The sequence below is a fragment of the Dipodomys merriami genome, unplaced genomic scaffold, assembly GCF_024711535.1.
Source record: "Dipodomys merriami isolate MVZ:Mamm:240054 unplaced genomic scaffold, mDipMer1.0.p SCAF_61, whole genome shotgun sequence".
Classification (NCBI taxonomy): Eukaryota; Metazoa; Chordata; class Mammalia; order Rodentia; family Heteromyidae; genus Dipodomys; species Dipodomys merriami.
The window spans coordinates 7472496-7494083 of NW_027206191.1; the positions used below are offsets into that span (position 1 = coordinate 7472496).

General features: G+C 39.8%; 1 non-coding gene across 1 annotated transcript; it reads left to right on the forward strand.

The window, feature by feature from the left end:
• Positions 1-104, forward strand: LOC138814771 (U6 spliceosomal RNA). Its single transcript, XR_011368084.1, has one exon. It is a non-coding gene; the product is annotated as a U6 spliceosomal RNA (small nuclear RNA).
• The last annotated feature ends 21484 nt before the right edge of the window (positions 105-21588 follow it).

Genomic DNA, 21588 nt, shown 5'->3' on the forward strand with positions numbered 1-21588 from the left:
TACAAAATGAAATGCATAGCAGAAACATTGGAACATTTCAGAGAAGATTAGCGTGGCTCATGTACAAGGATGACAGACAAATTTCTGAAGCATTCCATACTTTTACAACAGATGCTGGAGGGGATGTGGCCACCAGGGAACCATACTGCATTCTTGGTGGGAGTACAAAACTTGTTCAACCACTTTGGAAAGTAGTATGGAGGTTCCTCAAAAAACTCCACATAGAGCTCCCCTATGACCCAACAATCCCACTTTGGGACATTTACCCAAATGATCACAAACAAGACCATACTAAAGCTACCAGCACAACTATGTTTATTGCTGCATTCTTTAAGATAGCTAATATATGGAACCAACCCCAATACCTTAGCAGATGAATGGATCAAGAAAATGTGGTATATATACACAATGGAATTCTATGCCTCCATCAGAAAGAATAACGTTGCCCCATTTGTTAGTAACTGGAAAGTTTTGGAAAAACTTATATTAAGTGAAGTAAGCCACGTCCAAATTAACATTGGTCCCATGGTTTCCATAATTTTCAATAACTAATATTTGTCTGGGTTAAGAAGAAAAGGTCAAAAGCTATCTGCATATGACGAGATAGGATGATGTTAAGGGACATGAACCCCAAGATAGGGACACAAGTGGTTTTTTCTTTCTTGCTATTGTTTCTAACATACGTATAATGTGCGATGTGATTTTTTTGTTTCTTTATATGTTCCTGTCTCCTGCTATAACTCCTGTTTTCACTGTATTTGAAGTTGGTGCGCCTACATCTTCTATATACGCTCCTCTAATTTGTGGAGGGGAAAGAAAGAAAACAAAATGCTTAAATAGGGGTACAGGTTGACACATTGTAACCATGAGATACACAAGACACTATGTTGAAAAATGAACTTTACAATTTAGGTGGGGTAAGGGAGGAGGGTTGTGTACTTATGGAGCTGGGAGGGAAAGGATGGTAGGGGAAAAATAAAGGAGGAGGTAACAATTTTTTTTTACCTTGCTCATTACCTTGCTCACGCAAATGTGACTCCTCTGTACATTATTTAGCTAATAACTAATATTATGAGGCAGACTGAAATGAGACTCCAGAGAAAGAGTCAGAAAGACTGATCAGAGAGACTAAAATTGGTCACACAAAGATTGGAAAATAGAATTCCTTGTAGAACATACAAATCATTGAAACCCTGCACATGTAAGGACAAGAGAGCAAAGTCCAGAAATGCACATTTTCTTAGAGGTCAGCTATTGAATTATCAATGGAAATATTTGTATTCTTAAATATTTGACCACATGTGAGAGAAGGCTGAAGAGAAATAAAATGCCATCACTCTGTTTGGACGTCCAATATCACACTAGGAAGTAATCAATCACTGATTTGTAATAAAAAGAGAAAACAATTATTCCAAATGAGGGTTTCATTTCTTTTTCTGTAACAGTTCTTGATTTAGATGCTAGCAATTACCATACAATTGATCCAGTACCACAGCTGAAATGATATTGACCGCAGTATTCCCACATGAAGGAAAAGAGAAAATTAACAGATATCTGAAAAAATGACTTGAGGATGAAATGTTCTAATAGTGATATCTGAGGTTTTGACACAGGTGAAGAAGTGGATTTTCTTTTCTAAAAAATCTCCATTTTTAGCCTGGTGACAGTGGCTTACATCTGTAATCCTAGCTACTCAGGAAGCTGAGATCTGAGGACTGCTATTCAAAGCCAGCCTGGGCAGGAAAGTCTGTGAGACCTTTATGTCCAGTTAACCACCAGAAAACCAGAAGTGGCATTGTGGCTCAAGAAGTAGATCACTCACCTTGAGTTGAAGAGCTCAGGGACAGTGTCCAAGCCCAGACTTCAAACCCCTCGACCAACAACAACGAAAAATCTCCCTTTTCTTGGATTGCCTACATCTTTTCCTATCATTCAACAAAGAAGCCATTTTATCACCCACTAAATTTAAGTCCTAACCTAGCTACTGCTAATAGAATGATTTGGTATCTTTTTTTTTTTTTTCTGTCCATCATGCGACTTGAACTCTGGGCTTGGGCTCTGTCGTTGTCAACTACAAGACAAGGCGAGTGTTCTCCTGCTTGAGCCACAGTGCCACGTCCGGTTTTCTAGCAGTTTATTTGAGATGAGAGGCTCACAGACATTCCTGCCAACGCTGGCTTTGAACAGTGATTCTCAGATCTTAGTCCCCTGAGTAGCTATGATTACTGGCCTGAGTCACTAGCACCCGGCATGTTTTGGTATCTTATGGCAAATGGTTCATATTTGGGGGAAAAAAACAACTATGGTAACATTTTTTCCAGTCCTTAAACTCTGGGCCTGGGCCCTGAACATGGTTATGCTGGTAGCTTTCATGTGAGCTTGTTGGATTACTGCCCATGAGGGGAATTACTGAGTCTTAAAAGAGATCTCTGTTTAGTCTTTTCAGGAAACTCAGTACTGCATTCCACAGTGGTTGAACAAGTTTAATTTCCCACCAACAGTGTAATAGAGTTCCCAATTGGCTACATCCATGCCAGCATTTACTATTGTTAGTTTCTTGATAAACGTCATTCTATCTGGGACGAGGAATAATCTGTCTTGTTTACTTGTAGATTTGTGGGCACCTTCTAGCTACTATGAATGAATCCATGAAACCTATATTGCTCAGAGTCTGCATTCCTTTCTCTTTTCTCTTAGTATCATTTTCCCCAACCTTTCATTTTCCTTAAGACTAGTGAAAAGTAATCTTTTCAGATGAGTGAATAGAATTCCATTATGTGTGTGTGTGTGTGTGTGTGTGTGTGTGTGTGTGTGTGTGTGTGTAAGATGAATATAGGCCCATGAGTTCATTTCTAAGTCTTCTGTTTCATCTGTAATTTAGTAGTTCCATACTAAAGTTGAAATGTTTTCTCTACTGAATTGAAGAATATTGTTGGGATTTTGATGAGTATTGCATTTTCAATTTTTGTGGGTCAGTATTGCAGTTTTTGCCATGTTAATTTTTTTTCAGGCTTCATGATCATATGTATATTATGTTCGGAAAACACACATTGCAATTTTGAACAAACAGAAGGAAAAGTGTCTGGCAGTAGTTCCAGAAAATTTACCCTCTTAGGCTGCAGGAAGCCTGTCTCCCCCTAGGCCTTTTACTATTATTATTACTACTAATTATTATTATTATTATCTTTAAGTAGTTGTTCAAAGCAGTTTATGAATACAACACATCTTGATTAATGTCACTGCTTTTTAAACTAGAAATATTCTTTTTTATTTAGTTACAAGAGTTTTCAGATTCAATTCTTTTTAAGAATCTTAACAACTAGGTTATGAATAGCCTTTTATAATTACCAAGTCTATTTTTGTCCTTGGCCTAGGCAAGTTCGACATAAGTCATCCAGCCCCCACCTCATCATTAGAGAATGAATGATATTTCCAAATGCCTGAGAAGTATAGCATGCTTTTATTTTCTTACTTTTTAAAATAGGACTTGAACCAAGGACCAGGGCATTCTCCCTTTGCTTCTTCACTCAAGGCTATAATTCTAACACTGGAGTTACACCTCCACTTATGCTTTCTGGTGGTTAACCAGAAATAAGTTTCCTGAACTTTCCTGCCCCAGCTGGCTTCAAACTATGAGCCTCAGATCTCAGGCTTCTGAGTAGCTAAGATTATAGGCATGAACAACTGATGCTCAGCCTTTGTTTTTGTTTTTTTATTGTGATTAAGTGATTACATAATTTCCCAAATTTCAAACTATTGTGGGATCGTGATGCTCAGTTAAACTCACAAACACATTCTATCTTTCCTGGAGCAAATTGTCTATCATGGTCTATAACATTTATGAGTTCTATGAGCTTTGCAATACAGTTATTTCTTCCACATTGGGTGGTATGTACATTTCTTTTGTTTTGCATAGCATCAGCTGTTCCCTCTTTCTCATTTGTTCCCTCCCTCCCATTGCTGCCATTAAGTTGCTTAGTTCATTTTGGTCAATGTTCTGTGCAGCTAATTGGTCCCGTTGTTGTATGTTTTTCCCTGATTCACTCTAGTTCTGTGTTGTCTTCCTGGATCCCCTTCAGTGTACATATATATACCATACATGTGATCAGCAGCATGGAGTTATTTACTTGTGATTCAACCAGATGAGTGGAAGCTCTCTGTTTCTTAAGTCCTGTTAATTTTGTCATATCACTTAACATTTTGGATTTAACATCCACTTATCAGGGAGACCATGTACCATTTGTCTCTTTGATCTTGGCTTACCTCGCTCAACATGATTTCTTCTAACTCCATCCATTTCCATGCAAATGCCATTATTATTTTGTCCTTTCTAATGTCTGCATAATATTCCATTGTGTATAGATACCACAATTTTTGGATCCATTCATCTATGATGGGACATCTGGGTTTTTTCCATATCCTGGCTATTGTGAACAATGCTGCAATAAACATGGAGGTGCATGTGTCCTTGTATACTGGTTCCTGTTGTTCAGGATAGATGCCTAGAAGTGGTATGACTGGGTCCTATAGGAGGTCAATAATTAGCTTTTTGAGGAACCTCCAGACTGCTTTCCAAAGAGGTTGTATAAGTGTGCATTCCCACCAGCAGTGTAATAGGGTTCCTCTTTCTCTGTATCTCCTCCAGCATTTGTCGTTGGCTGACTTGTGGGCCATTCTGCCTGGGGTAAGGTAGTATCTCAGGGTTGTCTTTATTTGCATTTCCTTCACAACCAGGGATGCTGAACATTTCCTCATGTGTTTCTTTGTCATTTTTATCTCCTCATCTGAGAAGTCTCTTTAGTTCCCTTGCCCATTTAGTAATTTTTTTGTTAGTCTTGGGAGAGATCAGTTTCTTGAATTCCCTGTATATACTGGATATTAACCCATTGTCTGTTATATTGCTGGTAAATATTTTATCTCAATTAGTTGGTTGTCTTTCTAGCACGGTTGTGATAGCTTTAGCTGTTCAGAAGCTTTTTATTTTAAGGTAGTCCCATTTGAAGAGTCTCTCTCCAATTTGTTGTGACCCTGGGACTCTGTGCAGGAAGTTCCTTCCTGTGCCTATAAGTTCAAGTGTCCCTTTTACTCTGTCCTGCAGTAGTTTCACAGATTCAGGTTTGATGTTAAGGTCTTTAATACATTTTGAGTTGATGTTGGTGCATGGTGATAGGCTGGGGCCCACTTTTAGTCTTCTGCATGTGGCCGCCCATTTTTCCCAGCACAAGTGGTTGAAGAGGCTGTGTTTCTTCCATTGTATGTCTTTTGTTCCTTTGTCAAATATCAGCTGACTGTAGGCATGTGTATTTATTTCTGGATATTCTATTCTATTCTACTTGTCTTCAGGTTTTTGTGCCAGTAACATGCAGTCTTTGTTATTATAATTCTATAGTTATGTTTGAAGTTCGGCATGCATATCTCTCCCATGTTGTCTTTATTTCCTAGAACTGTTTTGGCTATTCTAGTTCTTTTGTTATTCCATATGAAATTTGGGACTGTTTTCTATATTTCACAGATGTACATCTTTGGTATTTTAATAGGAATTGCATTGAATTTGTATATAAATTTTTGCAGTATTGCCATTTTCACTATATTAAGTCTGTCTATCCAAGAGCATAGGAAGTTTTTCCATTTCCTAGTGTCTTCTGTAATTTTTTTCTATAACTTTTCATACTTTTCATTAAATAGTTCTTTTACATCTTTGGTTACGTTAATTCCTAAATATTTAATTTTTCGGGAGGTTATTGTGAATGGGGTTGCTTCCTTTATTTCCTTTTCTGCTTGTACATTGTAAGTGGACAGGAAGGCAACTGATTTTGTGGGTTGATTTTGTATCCTGCTTCTTTGCCGAAGTGATATATGATTTCTAAGAGTTTGGGGATGGAGTTTTGGGATATTGAAGGTATAGTATCATGTCATCTGCAAAAAGGGATAGTTTAACTTCTTCTTTCCCTATGCGGATCCCGTTAATGTCTTTTTCTTGCCTTGTTGCCCTGGCTAAAGATTCCAGAACTATGTTGAAGAAGAGTGGAGACAGTGGGAATCCTTGACTTTTTCTGGATTTTAAGAGAATTGGTTGTAGCTTTTCCCCATTAAATATAATATTGGCTATTGGTCTGTCATAAATGGATTTTATTATTTAAAGAAATGTTCCTTCTATTCCTATTTTCTCTGGAACTTTTAGCATGAATGAATGTTGAATTTTATCAAAAGGCCTTTTCTGAATCTGTGGAGATAATCATGTGATTCTTGACCTTGGCTCTGTTGATGTGTTGGGTACATGTTGTGATTTTTCCCATGGCATCCTTAATTCTGTTAATATGGGTTTCTTGTCTTCTTTTTTTAATTAAACTTGCCAATGGTCCATCAATTTTATTTATTTTTTTCAAAGAACCAGCTTATTTGGTTAATTTTGGCTATTATTCTCTGATTCTCTAATTCATCAATCTCTGCTCTTAGTTTGGTTATCTGGCTCCATGTACTAACTTTAGGTTTTATTTTTTCATGTTTTCTAGCTGTTTTAATTGCAACATGAGATTATTTACTTGGTCTGTCTCTATTTTCTTGATGTGGGCACTGAGGGCAATAAATTTGCCCCTCAGGATTGCTTTTGCTGTGTCCCAAAAGTTTCTTTTAGAGGTGTTTTCATTTTCATTGAGTTGTAGGAATTTTTAAATTTCTTCTTTAATCTCTTCAATTACCCAGGCATTGTTTAGAAGTGTATTGTTCAATTTCCATGTTTTTGAGTAATTTCTGCAATATACTTTGTTATTGAGAACTAGCTTCATTCCACTGTGGTTAGATAGGATACAGGGGATTGTGTCAATCCCCTTGTATTTGCTTAAACTCCTTGCATGAACTATGATATGGTCTATTTTGGAGAAAGTTCTTTGAGCTGCTGAGAAAAATATGTACTGTGTTTTTTAGGTTGAAATACTCAGTAGATATCAGTTAGTTGGGCTTGAAGTATGGCCTCATTTAATTCAGTAGCTTCTTTGCCAATCCTCTGGTTGGCAGACCTGTCCTTTGGAGAAAGTGGGGTGTTAATGTGTACTAGTATTATCGTATTGGGATCTATTTTATTCTGTAAGTTTGAGAGTATTTGCTTAACATATCTGGGTGCACTAATGTAAGTTGATGGTAGTAATATCCACCTCTTTGATTGTTCACTGTACTAATATGTAAAGTCTGTCGTTGTCTTTTGGTATTGATTATAATGAAAAATTTATTTTGTTAGATATCAGGATTGCTACACCTGCTTTCTTCCTGGGTCAATTTGACTGGTAGATCAGTTTCCAGCCGTTCACTCTGAATTTGTTTGTATGTTTGCCTGAGAGGTGGGTCTCCTGAAGGTAACAATTTGTATGTTTGGCTGAGAGGTGGGTCTCCTGAAGTCAACAGATTGATGGGTCATGTTTTCTGAGCCAATCTGCAATTCTTTTTCTTTTGATTGGTGAAGTAAGCCCGTTATTATTAAGAGATAGTATAGAGAGATGCATTGTGGTCCCTGTGATTCCCTATTTTCCTAAGGTTTTCTTCTTTCCTTTCCTCCTGTGCTTCCTCAGTTACACTTTTATTGATGTCTGTCTGGGTCCAGGTCCCTGTTTCTGGTTGCTTTCTTCAGGTTGTGTCCCCCCTCTTAGAATTCTTTGTAATGCTGGCTTAATGTTTATGTATTCATTTAGTTTTTCTTTGCTATTAAAATTTTTCAGTTCTCCATCAAATGTGAATGCTAGCTTTGCTGTGTATATCAGTCTGGGTTGACAGTTATTGGCTGTCAGGGATCGTATGTTACTTTCCCAGGCCTTTCTTGCATTCAGTGTTTCTGTGGAGAAATCTGCAGTGATCCTAATTTTTTTCCCATTGTAGTATAGCTCCTTTTTCATTTTTGTTGCATGCAAGATCGTTTCCTTATTATTCAGATCTACCATTTTTACTATAATTTGTCCAGAAGTGTTTCTCCTGGGATCCTGCTTGCTAGGTGTTCTATAGGCTTCTGTTACGTAGGTAAGACGTTATTTTTTGAGATGGGGAAAATTTTCACTGATTATTTTGTTGAATAGGTGTAACATTTCCTTGCTTTGATATTCCTCACCTTCGTCCATTCCAATTATACCAAGGTTAACTTTCTTGACCCTATCTGCTTGCTCTTGAATTTCCCTTTGGCATAATTTAAGTGATTTTTCCACATCTGTAATGTTTTGGTCCAGTTGGTGTATCCTGTCTTCTGTATCTGACACTCTACGTTCCATTTCGTTCACTCTGTTAACTGTGGCTTCCATTGTGGTTTGCATGGAAGAAATGGACTCATTTATGGATTTGATGTTCACTCTCAAAGTACTGATCTCACCTTTTAATGAAGTGTATACTGCCTCTATTTTTGCACTGATATCACTTCTCAGTGAGGTGTGTGCTGCTTCTATTTTTGCGCGTACCTCCTGTTTTAGATCCTGCATCTCTTTTGATAGTTCATCCCTGTGATCTTTAATTTTCTGATCTATTTCTCACTTTATTTCCTGAGTCATTGCCTCCAGCATATTTTGGATGTAGCTTTTGTCTTCCATTCCTGCTTTGCTCCCACTAGGGCTCTCCCCTGGGTGGCTGCTGGCTTTTGGGGATAGCTTGCTATCCTGGGTGTTGATAACCCTTGTAATTTTTCTGATTTTCGCATGGGGATTCAGGGATTATTGGAGACTAATCTGAAAATTTGTTTTGGTCAATAAGTGTCTGTCTTTTCTTGGTTGCTGTTTCTCTGCTGGTAGAGAGAATCTGTACCTGATCTCGGTTCTGTTGAGGGCCGGCCTCCAGCTGCTGGTCTGACAAATATAGAGTTCTCAGTTCTCTGTTTTAGATCACTGGCAATTCCTGTCTTTGGAAGAGTTGAGCAGCCCAGATTGCTCCTACAGGTGATCTTGGCGAGTTTGGATGTGCTGGATGCACTGTCCCAGATGCTGGAGTTTGCTATGGGCTCCTGATATTTTTTTTGGTGGGTTGTGGGCTTGAACTCTGGGTTTGGGCACTGTCCCTCAGCTCTTCAGCTCAAGACTGATACCCTACCATTTAAGCCAAAGCTCTTCTGTCTCTTTCTGCTTATGTGGTGCTGAGGAATCAGATCCAGGGCCTCATGCACCCAAGACAAGTACTCTACTGCTGAGCAACCTTACCAGCAGAGCTCCTGACTATTATCAGGTGCTGGTGGCTTGTGTTGTTCAATTTCCAGCCTAGAATATATGGGTTGGGTTCTGGTAGGGTTTAGGCTTCTCCTTTCCTGAGCCCCCAGGTCTTTGCTGTCACAGATGTGCTTCCCAGGGGACGCAGTTCCCTGTTTTTCTCCCCTCTGCTGAGGCACATGCAGCTTCTTACTTCAGTTGGGAGGATTTGGTTGTGTTGCCCAGTCACCGGATCCCCAGACCTGGTGCCAGTGCCCGGCCTGGGACATGCCGGTTGGACCTATGCTGCTGTGTATCCTGCCTAGTTTATGCAGCCTGGGGTACTCAAATTTCTTCCACTGTTGGGTGTCTGGACCCAGAGGTGCTGTTCCTGGCTTGGGCATTTAAGCTCCCTACCAGGGGTGCGCTTGCTCTAGCCTGGCGAGCTGAGTGTGCTTCACAGTCTGGTAGAGCTCTAGAACATTTCCCAGTTTTAGTGGGTCCTGTGGTCCAGGTGTTGGGATAGGGTGTCTGAGTCAGGGTCGCGGGATTCCCACCAGCTCTGTTCTCTCTTAAGTCGTACACTGTCTACTGTGGGATACTCACCCAGGTGCTAATTGTTCTTTTTGTGTGATGTACATCATTGGTTGCCGTTGAAATCTAGAATTCAATTAAGGTGGTTGTGGGCTGGGCTGGGTGGTGGTGGCTCTGTGAGTTTCTCTTTTGTCTCTGCCTCAATTGATGCTGTTAGGGTCCAAGCTGCAGGATGGGCCTCTTTCCTCCACCCGAGGGATGGGGGAAGGGCCTCCCTGCAGGTTCTGAGCGCTGGGGTATGTCTCTGTTTGTACTCTCTGGATCAGCATCAGTTCTTTGCAGGTCTTCTGCCTTGTTTTCTGTGGGCATCCCATGTAGCTCTGGCACTCGTGCCGAGAGGCTGAGTTCCTGGCTCAGAGGTTTCTCTGTTCATTGCGGTTTGCGGGTCTGACACCGGTACTTCAGACGACTTCTGCACAGGTGATCTTCAGGTACTGAGCACTGCGGTTTGTCTCCAATTGCGTTCTCTGGATCACCACCATTTCCTTGCAGGATTCTGCTCTGGTGTTCTGTGGCTCTGTGTAGCTCTGTAATTCTTGCCATGGGGCTGAGTCGCTTTGGCAGGATGGAGCCTCTCTGCTCGGATAGAGAGTGAGGGGTGGGGTTGGGATCTTTGTGCAAGCTCTGGGCTTGGCGGTTTCTTCAGTTCGTCGCGATCAGCGGGTCTGACACCGGTACCTCAGGCTGCTTCTGAGCAGGTGATCTGCAGACAAACCCCTGTGTCTCTGGGAGTCTGGCAGCCCCTGTCGGGCTGGCTGGGTGTGGTTTGGTGCATTGCTGCATGGCCAGTAGAGGTTGGGGAAGGGGTCTTCGCACTTCTCTTTTCTGAAATTCTTTTTCTCTCTTTTTTTTCCCTGCCTTCTGTTTTTCTCTCAGTGTTCATCTTTTTGTTCTTGTCGGTTTCTTGGGGGAGATTAAGCGTTGGAACACGACTCTCTTTTTGGTTGGGGAGAGCTGTGGCATTTCCCTACTGCCCCTTGCCATCTTGCTCATCCATCCAATTTTTATATTTTTAAATATCTATTTCATTATAAAGATGCTGTACAGAGCGGTTACATTTACACGAGTAAGTTACAGTTCTCATTGAACATTGTTACATACTGCAGTTTTTTTTTCTCCCCCTGACTCTTCCCTCCATTTCTCCCACACACATTACATTGTAAATTAATTTCTGCCATAGTGTCCTGTGAGTATCATTGTTGCAATGGGTCACCTTTTGTACTTCTTTCAGTATTTTGTTATTTCCCTTCCCTTCCCCCAATCAGATAAATGCATATACAGGATGCAGAGTACCAGAATCAAAGACAGGAATTGCAATGAATAAAACCAATAGGAAAAGAAAAATGATATAAAGTAAGAAGAAAGAACTAGCTACAGTATATTGGCTACATCAAGCTTGACAACTAAACAAAAGAAGACCTGTTGTTTCTATGTCTTCATTTCAGTTAGCATCATTTTGTATGGTCACATATACATTCACACCTCCTGAGCTATAATGATCCACTTTCAGGAGTAACAGGCTAATGTTAATAATTTCAAGTGAGAGAAATCATAGAGCTCAAGTCATTTTGCATATGCTAGGAATTGATACAATGCGCAAAAATTACATGCATTAATAACTACAATGCCAGTTTATCAGTGCAGTACTAGGTGTCCCTTGGCTGGAATCCCTCCTGAGGAAACCTAAGGCAGTTGGTGCACCTGTCTTCTGGGCTGGATTGAGGGCCTTGCTGGGCAAACAGCAATCCATTCCTGGATCCCACTTACAACTTTTTTTAGTAGACCCCCTACAAATCTCTCTCATCCCAATAACAGCCTTCTGGCTTTCAAGTGAGGTTATCTTTCATATCTCTTAGAGCTCTCCACACCTTTGTCTAGAACAGCTTTGTTCCAGGGCCCACATTCAGCAGCTTGTTCTAAGAAGAGTAGTAGCTATTTTGCTAGCCAAATATATTCTCTGCCATCTCCTCCTCAAATTAGTCTTTGGTGTCAGTATGAGTCTGCTCAGAGGGTAGAGCCAGCCTGGGATGGCTTTGAACCATGATCCTCAGAATTAAGTCTCCTGAATAGCTGGGATAACAGGCGTGAGCCACCTGCACCCGGACATCATTTCTTTCTTTCTTTTTTTTTTTTTTTTTTTTTGTCGGTCGTGGGGCTTGAACTCTGGACCTGGGCGCTGTCCCTCAGCTCTTCAGCTCAAGGCGAGCGCTCTACCACTTGAGCTACAGCGCCACTTCCCGGACATCATTGCTTAATTCCAGGAACATTTCAGGGGGTGGAATAGCACAGCACCACATACATTTGTTAGCAACTGCCCCAGGTTGAGCCAGATGCTCAGACCAAAACCACTGACCTTGATATTGCCTTTGGTGTCCAACAGGATGTTGTTGGACTTAAGGTCTTCGTGTGTGATTCTGTTTTGGTGTAGGTAGTGAGCAGCACTTAGAGTTTGTATGATGAGCCTCCTGGTTTCATCCTCATACAGGCGGCACGCTATTCAGATCCACCCCAGGAGGTATCCCCTAGTGGCCAGTTCCACGATGATACATACATACTCTTCCTTCTCCAACACCTGGTACAACCTGATGATGTGTTTGTGCCATACCGTCTTAAAAATGTCCACCTCATTCTTTATCTAATGATGATGACTCTCACTTCCAGGCTATTTTAATTGCCACGTCCTTTTCTGTGACATGGGGATGGGCCACCTTCACTTGTCCATAGGTACCTTTGTCGATGAGCTCATTAATCTGGTATTGTTTGATGATCTCCTCCTTCAAGAAGCTTGAGGATGATTCTTTGTGTCCTTCCATCCTCCCACTATGATGGCAGGTAGCAAGTCTACCTAAAATAAACTTAATAAAATAATGGCAAACCAGAAATAGTAAAAGAAATACCAAAATCCAAACGACAACCAGTCCCCACAACCAAAAATTCATTTAGCCTTGAATCAGTCCAGCGGGTCATCAAGCAAGAGCTCCCAGCTCTGTTAACTGACAGAGGTTGGAGCACAGTGTCTTCCTATATATCCTGCATGGACTCACACAATGGAGCAATCACAACCAGGCATTGTAATCTCTTGGAGGAAATGGACCAATCAGAGTCTGGGCCAGTGAAGTCAAAGAAAAAGTGGACCAATCACAGCCTGCCAGCATTGACATTCTAGCTCAGAGGCCTCAACGACTGCTGCTAAGGACTCCAGGTGGGCTTGAGGTTGCTCTGGTCATTATCATGGCATTTTTGAAACCACTAGGACAGTGCTCAATATCCTCTGTTTTTCTAGAGGACCACTGCATCTTATAAATTGCTTCTCTACCTAATAGCCTCCATTCTTGATTGTCAACTTATTGTCTGGTTCCAACAATGGCATTGCACAAAGGCCTCCCACCTTCTCAAGGACAGTTATGTCCTACAACTTCCTCTTGAGGGTACAAGCTGGCTTTGAGCCACAATCCTCACAATTCACCTTCCTGAGTAGTTAGGATTATAGTTCTGAGCCATTGGTAGGTATTTAGCTCATCTCTTACATTTGGAGACAGTATATTTGTTAGAAAGGTAGGTTTCAATATGTCCTTTTAGCACTTTAAATTTCTTGCCCTTGCTGTCTAATAGATAATTTAGTTTATGATGAGAAATTAGTCATAATATCATTGAAGATCACTTGGGTGTGATGAATTGTATCTCTGCGTTTTGGGAGGATTTCTGTCTTTGTTTAATTCGAATTTGTCTTAGTGTGGACTTAGGTAATTATGTTAATTTTTTGACCTTGTAGATACCTGCATAGAAGGGTTCATGCTTTAATCAAAACTGGGAAGCTATTGGTTATTATTCCTTCAAATACTATGTATTTCTTTTTTTCCCTCTGTACATTATACATATATACATTATACATACATATTCAAATTGTATATGTGAATATACATATATATATATATATACCTACATATTTGTATTATATATGTCTTTATATATATATTTATTTTCACATAGCTTCCAATTTTGTGGTTGTTTATGGTAGGAAGGTTAGATTGATCGTAGCTACTCCATCAAAGAATTAGAAGTTTTCCTATTTATTTCTTGATAAAAATATGCATTTCTTGGCAAGGATATTGAAACACATAAAAAGCACAGCTAGCCCCTCGCCTCCATATCTCTCTAATTTCCTGCCTCTGTCAGGTCTCTGAGCACAGCACCATTACTTATTGGGTTCTTCTAGTGTGTGGTGTGATCTTTTGCAATGTCATGTACTGCTTCAAAGGCCAACAGGTCTGCACCTGCAGGAGGAGCTGCTCCAAAGTCAGCCTGCATGAGTGTACCTGCCTGCTTCTGTCTTGGTGTCAGAGCCCCAGCAGCTACTGGGGTGACCTTAGCAGATGTGCGTGTGCCAGGATTGCAGATTGGTGACTGCAGGAGGCACAAGCACAGCCTCTATTTTTACCCATCAGAGGTCTACGGTGGAGCCTGGGGGTGTTCCCCTGTTGCAAGCTATGCTTGGAGCATGGCTGGGGGCTGCAGAAGCCTCACTTTGGCCTCACATCTGGGGTACAACAGATGCCAAGGATTTTTTTGGGCTCTTTTCAGAATATATGGCCAGGTTCAAGAGCAGATGAGTTCAGGGGACCCCTAAACACAGGTTGGGCAATGGAGCTGGGAGGGGCAAGGCTGTCCAGGTTGGCAGGGGTCAGATGATGAGCCTATATTAGTAGTCTGCTGGCTTCCAAATGAAAAGCTAGACTTGCTTGCTACACAGAAATATCCCTCTAAGAATGGTTGCACCAGAGAGTCCCATGGTGGTGGGGAGAAACTGCTAAAGACTGCAGTAGATGGACCAGGGGCACTTGGTGTTCTCCCTAGGCAATTCAATGCTGGCTCTGGCAGGAGGGATCTGAAGGTTCCCTAACACTGTAGATCCAGGGAAGCCAGAGCCCAAGAAGACACCAGGCTTTGCCAGCTGGGCACTGGGCAGGCTGGTAGGTGAAACCTTGCTGGATGGCTTTGCAGAGTCCTCAACCTGGCCCACCTGCCAGCACAATAACCTGCCTAGGATCTCCTCAACTGTAGATCTTGGAGGCAGCAGTTCTTCTAACTTAGACATTCAGTGTCTAGCTTTCTTGAGGCTGATGTGGTCAGGGCCAGTGTGGAGGAGCGGCAGGCCTCCTGCTGGGGGAAACAGATGTCCCTTCCAAGGCATCTTGGGAAAGGGATGCCCTGGAAGTGGACTCATGGAAAGGCTGGTCTGTCCTGCTCAAAGAGAACACCTCCAGTTTGTTTGACTGTTTGGTTGAGTTGGGGGGTCTCCCCTTGGAGGCAGTGATATTAGGGGACTGTATTGGTGAGATTATCTCAAAATTAAACCAACTGTTGATCAAGCAAAAGAGTAAGGCTTGCTGAACTGCCCATGGTTGGTGTAGTTGAGGTCATGGCTGCTTTTGCCTTGAATGTCCTCAAGGATTTGTCACCAGAAGACAAATGACTGGATGCTGGCATGAAGTCCAATGGTTTTAGGAAATTTATCAGAGAGCCCTACTTGGCTTGTATGTCATTCAATAGGGCTAACACTGGGTGCGGAGTTTGAGCTTTAGAGCTGGGCATCACAGCTTGATCTTTTTGGAGGACTATGGATACCTTCTGGATGGTGTTGGACCTTTAAGGGGTCTCAGTACATTTTGAGATTAAGTGTGATCCTCTGAGCTTCATCCTAGGTTTATGACAGGGCTGAGTTCTCCCTCCCTGCTGTCCTGATGCCTTTAGGGTGTGGGCTGGTTTCTGGCAAGTAGAAAAGTTTAATGTGTCTTCTATTGCCTGAGCCTCACTAGGAAGGGCTGTTGTTGGCAAGGAGGATTGTGTAATTGGGAGGTCTTTGTGTTCTTTGAATAAGGGAATCAGAGCACATCTTAGCTTTCTTTTTGAATGTTTAGTTTCTGTGGAAGTCTAAAGACATAAGAGTTTAAGGCTCCAGAGGCTTTCTAGTTTTCCAGACATATCCAGCATTTTTTTTCACCTTACAAAGACACTTCTAACTTCCTCCCTTAGTTATACTCTCCTGAGCCTTTTGGCTATGGCATAAATGAGGAAAGACAGGCAGTGATGTCCTGTTGCTATGGAAGGCAGTCAGGACTGCCTTGTTGCTGAGAAAAAGCAGGCAGGCCTGTCTTGTTACATAGTTTCATTTTATTCACCAGTGTTGGTAAATAAAGTCTCCAGATTGGAATTCAGGGGCTACCCATGATCATTGCTCATTCGTTTTCCCTGCTCTTACCATACTGACTTTCCATTTAAATTCATTTTTACTTTTCATTTTTTGTCAGAAGTAAAGAGGCGATTAAAAATCTATATGCAATACTAGTTTTTATCCTTGAATTACTAAAATACACGAAGAACATATCAATTCAAGAAGCATAAAATGGCAGATAGGGGCTGGGAAGGTGGCTCAGTGGTAGAGTGCTTGCCTTGCATGTATGAGACCCTGGGTTCTATTCCTCAGCACCACATAAGCAAAAAGAAAAAAGCCGGAAGTGGTGTTGTGGCTCAAGTGATAGAGTGCTAGCCTTGAGCTGACGAGCTGAGGGACAGCAGCCAGGCCCAGAGTTCAGGCCCCACGACTGGACCAAAAAAAATAAAAAAATAAAATAAAATAAAATGGAAAATGGCATGAGTTTGGTCTCTGTCCCTCTACTGTGACTCTCTTCCTCTACTCTGGGGTGACCACTGCGACTAGTTAGATGTGTATCCTTGCATTCAAACCAAATGTGCACAAAGGAGAGGCTATTAAAAAGAGACTTGACCACAGCTACCCAAGGTACCCCAAACCTATCTTAGTAGGAAGACAAATTTCCAATTCACACTATGGAGATTCAAACTTCTATATTCAGGTTCACAGACCTTAGCCAAGTCTGTGCTGGAACCACATGACTGAAGATGGTAGCTCATTGTTCACTAAAAAAAGAAGTCTGCAATAACTGTAAATCTCCCCCCTGCCTTTCTCACTAAGTAACAGTATGAGGTATAAGGACTAAGGAGTTAACAGGCCTTTTAGAGATTACTAGACTTTGGGTTTTAACTTTTGTATCTCCATGTTTCGCTTTAGATCAAATATTGGGTCTGTAAAGCAGCAGCCCAAGAGAAAGTGATGTCCAGAACTTGTTTAAGTGTCTCAGACTATTTGAATTTGTTTTTACTGAATTATCTTTTTTCCTGCAATCCACACCTGTGGCCAAATGGGGACTTTCTTACAGTTAGCGGACTGAAGGCCCAACACTGCATCTATTTATGCCTTGTTCTGCAGCCTTGTTCTGGTATATGGCTGTTGCAATCTTAGATTTAGAACCCCTGTCTTTCTTCCCCTCTCTTTCTCCTCCCTCTATGTCCTTCAGTAAACAATTCCAAAATATTTGTTGAAAATATAGCTTGGAAAATTGTCATAACATTAAACAGTATTGTCCACCTTTGAAGCCTGACAATTTTGTTAACACAGGTAGAGAACAAGCAAGATAAAATGTATATGCAATATACAGATGCGCACACCTACACCAAGGGAATATTTTTCAATAAATATGTGATTGTATTCAGTGAGTATAATAATATCCTGAACAATTATAATCTTTAACCACAATCTCAATTTGAACTAATAAATGCTAGAACAACTTCTTGTATCATTTAAATGATTTACTTTTCAAATATTCTCTGAGTTGTTTCCTTAGTGCTATTAGCCACTTCCAGGGTAACTATTAGTCAAAAATTCATTTAATCTTTATCGTATTGATATCATGCCTATTGATATTATTGGCTGTAAAGTTCTCCAAACTATAAACTTTTAAACTTCCCAAGCCAAATTTCTTCCTGTGCCTTAACAGATTGTTTCCTCCAGGTTTTATAGACCTTGAATTCTCCGTGGGAAAAGAAGAGATCTATGTATCTAATATATTTTTAGTATATTTTTAAGTGTGTGTGTCAGTTTTCTTAAATAAAACATAAATGAATAGGTCTTCCATTTCCTAGACAGAAATGATTAATGTTACAAAAGAAATACAGGTGAATCAGGCCATCATGGGTACTGAGTATTAACAGATATGGGAATTCCCCAGGCAACAGTGTGGAATGTGGGATGTGTGTGTGACAGTGTGTGCGGGAATGTCCGTGAGACTCTTGTCTTCAATAAACCACTAGAAAACCAGAAGTGATGCTGTGGTTCAAGCAATAGAGCACTCACCTTGAGCTGAATAGCTCAGGGACAGCGCCCAGGCCCAGAGTTTAAGCCCCTCAGATGACAATAATAATAATAATAATGATAATAATGATAATAATAATAATAATAATAATAACTATTATTATTATAAAGGAAATTAGACAAAGTCCACAACTTAATTGTACAGCAATACAAAATAATGCATAATAGATTTAGCAATAAGTACCATAAAAATTAGATCAAAATATTATAAATGTCATATTTTATATGTATATAAATATTTCAGAAGGATTTAAGAGTGGAAAGGGTGACATTGATCAATATCAATGGACTCATAAACTGACATATTGAATTGAAAAAAAATGAAAATCATGCTTCAGAAAATAATATATAAATAAATAAAACCAATACTCAATCATTCAGAAAAATTATATATATATATATACTTATTCAAATGTTTATGTGTTCCCGTATATATTATATACATTTTGTAGTTTCATATTTGACTACATGTGGCTTATATAATTATTTTTAAATATTTTCTTTTTGTTGATCAAAAAGCGAATATCTAGCTTTCAAATTATATGGCGTTCTTTTTTTATTTTTGATATATTTTCATTTAGGAGAAAATTTGAACCTATTATAGAGCATTTTAACTTTTGGAAAGGCTGTACTCATACTGGATTAGCAGGGAAACTGTGCTCTATTCATCTGTAAAGACCTACGAGAAAACCATTCTCATGGTCTAAATCAAAAAGTTAGTTGCTACGTACTGAAGACTAGCTTGTCTTTGTTTATCTAGTTGTGTGTGTGTGTGTGTGTGCGTGTGTGTACTTGCGTGTGTGTGTGTGTGTGTGTGTGTGTTTGTGCATGCACGTGCATACGTAGGCCTGTCTTGGGGACATGAACTCAGGACCTGGGTGCTGTCTCTGAGCTTTATTTTTTTAATATTATCACTTATGCCACAGATCTACTTCCAGTTTTTTGCTGGTTAATTGGAGATTAGAGTTTTGTGGAGTTTCCTGCTGGCTTTATACTACAAAACTCAGATCTCAATCTCTTGAGTAGCTAGTATTACTGGTGTGAGCAACCAGAGCTCAGATAGAAAGCTATTTTCGTCTACAATTAGGGATTATAATTGTCTTCACTCTAGCCTACCCTTCTCCCTAAGGTATCACCAAATCATGATGTGCTCTTCCCTTATATTTCCTTTCTTTCCCTGAGTTCTTGTCTTTTCTCCCAGCTTCCATCTAACAATACTGGGCACATATAGAAATCATCTTAGCCAAATGAACTGTCTTCACATTTTATTTCTATTGTTTTCATTTTCCTGGCTAAGTATGTTGCATTCCTTATAACTAACTCCTCACCATAATCATGTTCTTTGAATTTTTTTCTAGAATAGCATATATAATAACTTTTGATTCATTTAAGTGTTTTCTAATTTAGAACATGTGGCTATTGACCAATAAGAAGATACAGGAATATATGAGACCAAAACTAGAAAAAAGTATATACCTTTCTTCTCTTCTTCCTCCTCCTCCTCCTCTTCCTCCTCCTCCTTATCCTCCTCTTCCTCTTCTTTCCTTACCTTCCTCCTCCTCCTTCTTCTCTTCTTCCTCCTCTTTATTCTTTCCATTTTCTCCTTCTTCTCTTATTTTATTATGGTTTAAATCATAAGTTTTCTTCAACAAATGCGCTCCCCAAATCCATGACACTTTCTCTAAGTTTCAATAACCTTTTCTTCCCTCATATTTTTATTTGCATCAATTGCTTGTCTTGAACAAGGGAGTTTTAGAGTGACATGTACAGATATCATTCATCTGGGCTCTGACTTGGTTCAACCGAAACCATGCTACGGGTTTCATAGACTTTGAGGTTGCAATTTCATGGATGTACATACAAAATCAAAGGTTTTCACCCTGTTCTCTTCACCTTTGAAAAAATGACTCATTGAAAGGAATATTATCCTCCACATTTATTTTTCCTTAAAGCAAGTGAATAATAGGAAACATTTTGCTGTGGAAAAGTGAAAAGGAAATCAACAAAGTTGAAATAGTCTATTTATGCTTGAGAACTCTTGCATACTTCACGTACATGCTGTTTGTATTATGACTATTTGATATTTTGACTCTCCATTCATTGATTGACTTCATTACTTGATAGGAAATTTACGTAGTCCAAGATGTATCTCAAGGTATTCTGCAACAGTTATCTGGGAATTTCAGCCATGGAAGACAAGAAGCACATACCTCACAGTAAGCTGGAAATATAATAGAGTTCATTCTTTCTTAATATAATATTTCAGTGAGTTGTTTATACTGAAAATGAAGAAGTTTAATTGCAACAAACATGTTAAAGGATTGACAGGGATCCTCTGTATACTTTGCATATATATATATATATGTGTGTGTGTGTGTGTATACACACACACACACACACACACACACACACACACACATATATATAATTTAAAAGCATGACTCAGTTTCCAAAAACTTCTGGATAAAATTTTAGGTGTAAAAGCACCAGTAAGTGGCTTTGCACTTACAGATCAGAAGGAAACCAAATTAGTGCCAGGGGGACTTTTGTTCTTTTAACTGAAGAGGATCATTACTGTTGAAGAGAGTCAATCTGAGACTAAATTTTAAAAGATTAAAAAACAGTAAAGCATTTCAGATTGTATTTCTGTGATATAAAAAGATATTATATTGAATAAAATGTATCTATTATATGGATTCCTTTTAGAAAAGGGCAGTAAGGTCTGCCTGGAAACTACATTATGTTTTTTCTCTTTACTTAAAATGAGGAAAGAAATGCATGCCACAATTACCTCTTCTACACTTTGTATCATGGAACAGTAACTAGATAGCACATTGATTCTTAGTGCACTTTTCATTTGAAACAACAGCTTCTACTTTAAGCTGATTAGTGATTCTTCAAGGATTAGTGAGCAATCAAAACATATAATAATCACATTGCTACAAATATGGCTATGTATGCAACATAGTCAGAGATCATGGAAGACTGTACTAATGATATAAATCAGGTTAAATGGTCAATTTAACTTTGGAGATAAGGAAAATGCCTTTGAAAAATAACAAATTTTGCCAGACACCAGTGACTCACACCTGTAATCCTTGTTACTCAAGAGGCTGAGAGCTGAGAATAGTAGTTCAAAGCCAGCATGGGAAGCAAAGTCCCTGAAATTCTTATCTCCAAGTAACTAGCAAAAAGTCTGGAAATGTAGTTCATTGGTAGAGCACTAGCCTTGGGCAAAAGAAGCCCAGTGACTGTGTCCAAGTCTTGAATTAAGCTCCAGGATCAACACACACACACACACACACACACACACACACACAGCGTTCAATCCATATTTTCAGAATTTGTTTGCAAACTTATTTTAGTAAAGTATTTAAGTCTTTCCATTTCATAACAAATGGGGCAATATCATTCTTTCTGATGGAAGCATAGAATTCCATTGTGTATATATACCACATTTTCTTGATCCATTCATCTACTGAGGGGCAATTGGGTTGGTGCCATATCTTAGTTATGGTAAATAATGCTGCAATAAACATAGTCGTGCTGGTAGCGTTAGTGTGGTCTTGTTTGTGAACATTTGGGTAAATGCCCAAAAGTGGGATTGCTGGGTCATTGGTG